Below are 8,760 nucleotides of genomic sequence, written 5' to 3' on the forward strand. Positions count from 1 at the left end.
TTCCTAGCATTAGATTAGATGCTTTACATAAAGGCACTCTATCCTCACAAGTGCCTATGCCTTTCCTTCAAAAGGAAACTGAGGCTGGAAGAAGTAAAACAACTTGCTTGATGTTCTGCAGCCAGTAAGTAAGTGACAGCGCTGAGATGTGAATTCAGGTGGTCTGTCCCTAAAGCTCTGTCCTCTTTATCATGCTGCCTCCGTTTCAGCCAGGGTTTCTGAACCCAGGGTTCACGGATAACCTTCAGGGGTCTCTGAGCCAACTGAAATTGCATGTAAGCCACTATGTGGTTTATGTTTCTCTTGGGTAAAGACCCACAGCTTTCACCACACAAAGGCATCACCAAATAACTTTTTAATCATTGCATTAGCGATACCACTTTATAAAACACATGACTGGTCAGTGTGTAAAAATGGAACAAGTTCTATAGAGGACAACTTAGCACTATCAAGATTATACCCTTTGACCGATTCCACTTCTAGGAATTTATTCTATAAACACACTCCCACACTTGGGAAACGACAAATGAACAAGATTATTCATTGCAGCGTTATTTACAAAAGCAAAAGGATTGGAAACAACATAAATGTCTAGCAACTGGGGCCATAAATGAAGATGGAGTGCAGCCACAACAAAGGGCGAGGAAGCTCTTGGTGTACTGATCTGAAAAGATTCCAAGATACATTAAGTAGAAAAAGTAAAATAACAGTGTCTATCAAATGCTACTATTTGAGTGAAAAAGAGTGTGTGTGTGTGTACATATTGTAATATGTACATATATACACACATACATATATAAACTTACATTCATGTATACACACAAGTTCATATGTGAGTATGCATATCATCTCTAAAATTAGCACAAGAAATGAATAACATTTAGATTAGTTGCCAACGGGGAGTAAAACTAAGTGGCTGGGATAAAGACTGACCATGGTTACACCTTATTGATACATTTAAAGTTTTGAATCATATGAGCAAAACATGTGTTTACATTCACAAGGCACGGTGGCTCACGCCTGTAATCCCAGCACTTTGGGAGGCCAAGGCGGGTGGATCACGAGGTCAGAAGATCGAGACCATCCTGGCTAACACAGTGAAACCCCGTCTCTACTAAAAATGCAAAAAATTAGCCGGGTGTGGTGGCGGGCACCTGTAGTCCCAGCTACTCAGGACGCTGAGGCAGGAGAATGGCATGAACCCGGGAGGTGGAGCTTGCAGTGAGCAGAGATTGTGCCACCGCACTCCAGCCTGGGTAACAGAGCGAGATTCTGTCTCAAAATAATAATAATAATAATAATAATAATAATAACAACAAAACAAAAGCATTGCTGTGAACAGGGATTTACTCAATTCATCTTCCAGCACTGCTTCCCCCAAGTGTCAAAAGGTATTGGCATGATCCTGACTAAAGGTTATTTTTTTTTATTTCTTACTTTGGAATAATTATAGATACACAGGAAGTTACAAAAATAGTACAGAGAGTCCTACATACCGTTTACCTAGCTTCCCCAATGGAGACATCTTACATTGGTGGTGTACAGTATATTTCAAAGCCAGGAAATTGGCACTGGGATGCTACTGTTAACTAGACTACACATCTTATCCTAAAGGTTATTTTTAAAAGCATAAATTTCTCACAGCTCACTCATCCATTTAAAAATGCTTATTGGGCACCTTTAGTGTGCCAGACATCATGTGGAACAATAGGATGTGGCAGGAACACTTCAGACCCATCCCTCCCTCGTGTCAGGTAGACTAGTGAAGGCGATCCCTTTACTCCAGTGGGAAGAGCGTCATGGAGGCCTGGGATCCAGCAATGCACAAGGAGTGCTGACCACAGCTCTAAAAAAGGAACTGTGTCCCTTGCTATCATGGAGCTTCACAGCTTGCCCAAAAGCTGACTTTTAATCCTTAAAAGAGCATGAGCAATTACTCCGGCTATATTTATCCTTGTTCCTGGAGCCACACAGGGATTTGGCCTCGCTCTACCAAAATCTTCAGCTCCTCACTCATTCCCATCAGAGACAGTCATTTGTCCTCCGCCTAAAAGCAGGGGCCCAGCAGAGGCAGACTGGCACATAGCTCGGGGAGGCTCTCCCAACAGGCCATTTAATCCAAGGCCAGGGAAGAAGTTTTAGAGTCTCAGGCAAAAGACACATCCTTGGACCAAGGGGAGCCAAGCAAGGAAAAACAGCTTCTTGCCAAGAATGCTGCCAGCTCTGCGATCGCTTGCTGGGTTGACTTCACTGGGTGTTTTGACTTCCCTACCCCTTTTAGTCTTAGGAACTCTGTGATATGCTCAGCACTCAGCCCTGGATGAGTGAGTGAGCAAATAAGAGACCACATCTGTAGGAATTGCACCCAGGCAACAATGACAGGCATCATTTACTGAACATGGTGCCAGGCACTGTCAGCCACTTTACATATACGGTAGAGTTCATCCTTACCAAATCCATGTGGTGTGGAGCTTCTCACCCTCACGTCCTAGATGGGGAAACAGACGCAGGGCGGTCAAGATGCCTGCCGATGTCTTGCAGGGCATAAACCCAGATCTCTCTGACTTTAGAATTCCCAGGTGTCAGGTTTGAGGCTACAAACTGGGAACACAGGTTTCTCTCCCTGTCCCATAATCCCATTAAAATGATAGCAAAGAACTCCTTAAAAAGGAATAAATTCTTAGCCACAAAAGAATGGAGGGAGAGAGCAGGCATGAGTGGACATATTTCTGAAAGCTGGGAAGAGCATAGAAGAGAGGTGCCTAATGAGGCAGGGAGAAGGAAGCTTCGGCCTAACCCTAGACAACACCTAGAGAGGGAGGTCACCAGCTTTGAAACCCCTGAGAGGCTCTGGACTTGAAAAGCCAGGTGTGACAAGGACAGGAATGAGTTATGGAGCCAAACAGAGAGGGGATGAATTAAAGTTTATGGGCAGAAGGGACAGAAAGGGAATTAATTCAAGAAACATTTGTACTAGATTTGGACTAGATGCCATCAGGCTAAAGTCAAAAAGAACTATAAACCTATAAACAAATATTGAATAGACTTCTTTTTCATAGACATGTGTATTAGCAATTCTGAAAATTCTTTCTATTCTAGGGCTGAACAAATCAGTAAATACTGGATAATGAGAGCAAAGTTTCTCACTGTCAAAGGAGGGAGTTACAAATATGAAAAGGGAGGGAAAATAGAATAAACTATGCAGTATTGTGTTAGAATTACAGGAACTGGAGTAAACTAGATTGCTAGATAGGCAGATAGATGGATAGATAGATAGATAGATAGAGATGTATATGTGTATATGCCTGCTGCCATGTAAGACATGACTTTGCCCCTCATTCACCTTCCACCGTGATTGTGAGGCCTCTCCAGCCATGTAGAACTGTGAGTCCATTAAACCTCTTTATTTCCTTTATAAATTACCCAGTCTTGGGTATGTCTTTATTAGCAGCATAACAGACTAATACGATATTCCTGCCAAAGATGCGTAACCTGACTGTAATCGTAAGGACAAATCCAAATCCAACAAAACTAGCCTGTACTCTTCAAGAATGTCAATATCACAGGAGACATGAATAGACAGAGCAGTTATTTGATTAAAAAAAAAAAAAAGGAGACTAAAGAGACATAACAATTGAATGCAACAAATGATCCGGGATTTTCTTTTGCTCTAAAGGACATTACTGAGACAATTGGCAAATTCTGAATAAGGTCTGTAGACAGTTCAGGGTCAGGGGTAGGCAAGAGATAGCTAAATAGATAGAAGGATAAAACAAAGTATATATAAAATATCAATATTTGGGTAATGTGGGTGAAGGATCTACAGTAATTATTTGTATTATTCTTTTTTTTTTTTTTTGAGATGGAGTCTCGCTCTGTCACCCAGGCTGTAGTGCAGTGGTGCGATCTCGGCTCACTGCAACCTCTGCCACCTGGGTTCAAGCAATTCTCCTGCCTCAGCCTCTGGAGTAGCTGGGAGTACAGGCACACACCGCCATGCCGAGCTAATTTTTTTTTTTTGTATTTTAGAAGAGACAGGGTTTCACCATGTTGTCCAGGCTGGTCTCGAACTCCTGAGCTCAGGCAACCCACCCACCTCAGCCTCCCAAAGTGCTAGGATTACAGGCGTGAGCCACCACACCCGGCCTATTTGTACTATTCTTGAAATGTTTCTGTAAGTCTGAAATTATGGTAAAAAAAAAAAGAGGGAGTTGGAGTCTATAAGACAAATCTCAATATAGACGAGATGTATAGACAAACATCAGTTTCCCCTTTACTCTCACCCTCTCCCCTACCTCTGTAAGCAGAAAGCAAGTTTGGCAATGAGATATTTGATTTCACAACCCCCAACAAGAACAATAGCAGTAGAGGGCTCTTCTCCAAGGAAATTGAATAACCTGGGATAAATTAGACCAGCTCCTATGGGAGCTGCTGCTGCCCCCTAAGTAAAGAAAGCCCTCTGCAGTCCAGCATTTGGGGGTGGGATGGCAAAACAGAGTGGGCTGAAAGCACAGCCCCATCCTCTAAAGCAGAGGTCCTTAACCTTGGCTATATGTTAGGATCACTGCTTTAACTGTTTTCGGAGATGTGGCCCCAGGCATTGGTAATTTGCTAAAGTTCTTCAGGTGATTCCAGTACGGTCCACAGCCCTGATGCACCAGTTCTCAAAGTTGGCTGCACATTGCTTCCCCTAGGGATTGTTTAAAACCACTGATCAGCTGGGCTCTGTGGCTCACACCTGTAATCTCAGCACTTTGGGAGGCAGGTGAATAATTTGAGGTCAGGAGTTCAAGACCAGCCTGGCCAATATGGTGAAACCCAGTTTTTACTAAAAATACAAAAATTAGCCAGTCGTGTGGCAGAAGCCTGTAATCCCAGCTACTCAGGAGCTGAAGCAGGAGAATCGATTGAATGTGGGAGGCAGAGGTTGCAGTGAGCTGAAATCGCACCACTGCACTCCAGCCTGGGTGACAGAGCGAGACTCTGTCTCAATCAATCAATCAATCAATAAAACCACTGATGCCTGGGTCCTATCCCCCCATCCCAAAAAAGCTCTGATTAAATTGGCATGATTTGTGATTTTGGAAAGCCACTCCCTAACAGAGAATTACAGTAAAGCGGAACAATCCCCGCTCTTGAGCAAAGCGAGCTGGCAAAGCAGGCCACCTGTGCACTCAGAGCTAACAGCTCCTCTATTGCTTTACTCTTACCTGGGCAGCAAAGGACAACCAGGTATTTAAGGAAAGCCCACATGAAAGGAAAACATAAAACCAAACACAGTCATGCCTCAAGGTCTTTGCATTTGCTCTTCCCTCTGTCTGGAATGCTCTTCCTCTAGGTCTCCACATGGCTCACACACTCACCTTCTTCTGGTCTCCACTCAAACATCGATTCCCAAAGAGGTGTTGTCTGATCACCTTATTCATGATACGGAGCCCCACCCCTGCTGAGGCAGTCCTATCCTTATTTTCTGTTTTACTTCACAGCACCTGTTACCATCTGACAAACTTTATATTTTAATTAATTTATTTATTTGTCTCTCTCTGTCTCCCACAGCCTTCCCGATATGAGTTCCATAAGGATAGGGTTTTTGTCTATTTTGTTAATCTCTCTTTTCCTGGTACCTAGAATAATGTATGGACATAGTAGGCCTACAATAAATTTAGACTGAAGAAATGAATGAGCAGAAAAATATGACCATGGAGAAAACAAAGATAATCCAGGAAACAGAAGATACTTGTTAAAATAATTCTAACTAGTATCCACAGAAAGATTTTTTTAAAAATTGCAATCTAATTTTAAAAATGAGAACAAAAGAGAACTCTTGGATATCAAGATAGCGACAAAATTAAATTTCCAAAGGTGAGGTGGGAGAATTCCACTTCCATAAAGCAGAACAGACAGAAAAAGGGATGGGAAAGAGCAAAAATAAGAGGCATAGAGAACCAAACCAAGGGATCCCAATGAATAGAAATTCCAGGAAAAGAAAAAAAAAAAAAGATAAAGTAGAAGGAAGGACATTATCAAAGAAATAATAGAAATTTCCCCTGGGGCAAAGGACACGAGTCTACAGATTGAAAGAACTCACAGGGTGCCTTGCACACAAAAATGAGAAAAGGCATACACTTGGATATAACACTGTGGAATTTAGACCACCAGGGAAATAGAGAAGAAATCAAAAACTTTCAGGGAGGAGGTGGGGGTGGGGGGAGGGGGAACAGGCCACCTGCAAAGGAATGAAAATCAAAGTAGTGTGAGTGAGCTCCTGCAACATCTCTCATGGTATAAAGTCAAAGGATAAAGTCTAAATCTCATAAATCACTTCTATAATTTGGAGTTATGGCAGTAACTATCCAAAGAGACAATTAAAGAGGTCCCCTTGGGATATGTCTGTAATTCATACATTATTTATATTATTCATCACTACAGTAGTATCCATCTAAAGACATTGTTAGGCTGGGCGTGGTGGCTCATGCCTGTAATCTCAGCACTTTAGAAGGCCAAGGAGGGAGGAATACTTGAAGCCAGGAGTTCGAGACCAGCCTGGCCAACATGACAAAACCCCATCTCTACTGAAAATACAAAAATTAGCCAAGCATGGTGGCAGGCACCTATAATCCCAGCTACTCAGGAGGCTGAAGTGGGAGAATGGCTTGAGCCCAGGAGGCAGAGCTTGCAGTGAGTTAAGATCATGGCACTGCACTCCAGTCTGGGAAACAGAGAGAGACTCCATCTCAAAAAAAGAAAAAGAATTTAAAAAGCCACTGTTAAAGGGGTTCCCTCTAGCAGCAGAACTTGGGGTAGGAAACCAGGACTTTTTGTTACAAGGCTTTCTCTTCTGATTCTTTTAAAAAGCAATGTGGAGGTATTGCTTTTATTTAAAAATTATTTTAAAATTAAAAAAATAAAATAAGTGCCTAGGTGTTCTTTCCATTAGAAGGAGGCCCTGAGGTAGGCTGGTGGGGAGAAAGAGGGAGCAAAAGGGTCTTGGCATCCTGACTGGAGGGAATAGCTACTGGAAACATTGTCATCTACTTTCTGCATTCTGCCCCAAGAGCATGACTTACGCATTCATTCCACAGATATGCACTATGCACATACCTTGTGCCTAGGCCTCTGCTAGGCAGGGAGGCTCAGAGGTGGGCAAGATATGGCTCCTGCCCTCCAGGAGCTGATAGTATAAGACTTCAACAAGTCAGTAACATCCATAATACAAGCTATGTGAAAGTGGTGTGCAAGCTCTGTTGGTGTGTTTACATGAGGTGTTGTTAGTAAAATTATTCTATAAGGAAGAACACAGTCAGTACCATGGATGGGCAGTAGTTAGGGATCACTGAGCTTGAACCAAGTGCTGCAGGAGCTCCGAGGAAGAAGTGGAGCATTGGGAAGATTTGCTTTCTACTTGACATTTGAGACAGTTATTAAGTCCAAACAGGTCAAGGTTTCAAAGGATGGAGAATAGGTCAGGGAGGGTCTTCTTCCCAGGGAAAGAAGTAGTACATGCCTAGGTATGGCAAAGTGTTCAGGAATGCCGTAGTAGGGGTTCTGTTTTGGGGCTGGCTGAGTAGGTCAGATAATGAAGGAGCCTTAAACCTCAGGCTTGGGAGTTTGAACTTACTTTTATGTGGGCTGGGAGCCCCAGGAAGTTTCTAGGAAGAGAAAGTGTCTGATATGAGCTGGGCTTTGAGAAGATTGTTCTAGGGCAGGGGACAAGTCAAGGGATTATGGTAAAATGCCGTGGAACGAAAGTGGACTTTGGAGCCAGACAGACTCCAGGGAACTGTGGAAAAATTAATTAACCTCTCCAATGTCGGTTTCCTCACCTTCAAAATCAGTAACACTGGGGATTGCCTTCAAGAAAGTTGGCAACTATTATGGCCTGGGTACTAGCCACTAAGATGGGTAACAGTGACTGTCCTGCTAGAGCTGGGTCCTGGAGGTCCTCAGCAGTGCCAGGCATCAACCCTTCAGTTGCCAAATTATGACAAGGTCCAGGTAATCCTAGGGAAGGGGCCAGGGTGACTGGGGTGATAGGGAGAGGTCTCAGGGCAGCAGCAATATGCAAGTGGCAGGGAAGTACCTTAATGTTTGAACAATTCATAGCCATAGTGGGGTGGATGGGCTGAACATTAGCCCGGGCTCTCCTGAAACACCCCGTAAAGATGTAGCCCTCAGGAAATAGAAGGATGTCCAGGATGACCAGTTGAGCAAATGATGTAAAGTAAAATCATTTATTGAGATGAGAAAGCCTGGGAGGAGCGAGCTGGGGACACAGGAGTAATGGACTCAGAGTATTATTTTGGACATGTTAAGCTTGGTTGACTGTGAAACATCCAAGTAGAGATGACACCTGGACAGTTGAACATGTGAAGCTCCACAGAGAAGTGGGAACAACAGTGATAAGGTGGGCAGATGAGAGAGAGACTCAAGAAACTTGTGCCCTAATTGCATGTGGGAGATGGGAAGAACAGAGTGAGTGACTCCAAAGTTTTGATCTCTGGACAGGTAAAGAGAAGTTAATGTCCTGAGGAAGCCAGGCGCAGGAGTGCATTGGTTAAGGATTATATGAGTTCAGTTTGAAATGCTGGTGGGAGGCCCAGATGGAGAGGCCCGCAAATGGTTAGAAATGCAGAGTGACAAGGATTGTGGCTTAAGAGAGGTGCAGACTGGTGACATCGAATTCAGAAGTATGGACTTCTAGGAGAGCTTTAAGTCACAGGCCTTTGTAAACTGATTAGGGTGGGTATAAGAGAAAAGAGA

Source organism: Nomascus leucogenys, chromosome 15, assembly GCF_006542625.1.
Source record: "Nomascus leucogenys isolate Asia chromosome 15, Asia_NLE_v1, whole genome shotgun sequence".
Lineage (NCBI taxonomy): Eukaryota > Metazoa > Chordata > Mammalia > Primates > Hylobatidae > Nomascus > Nomascus leucogenys.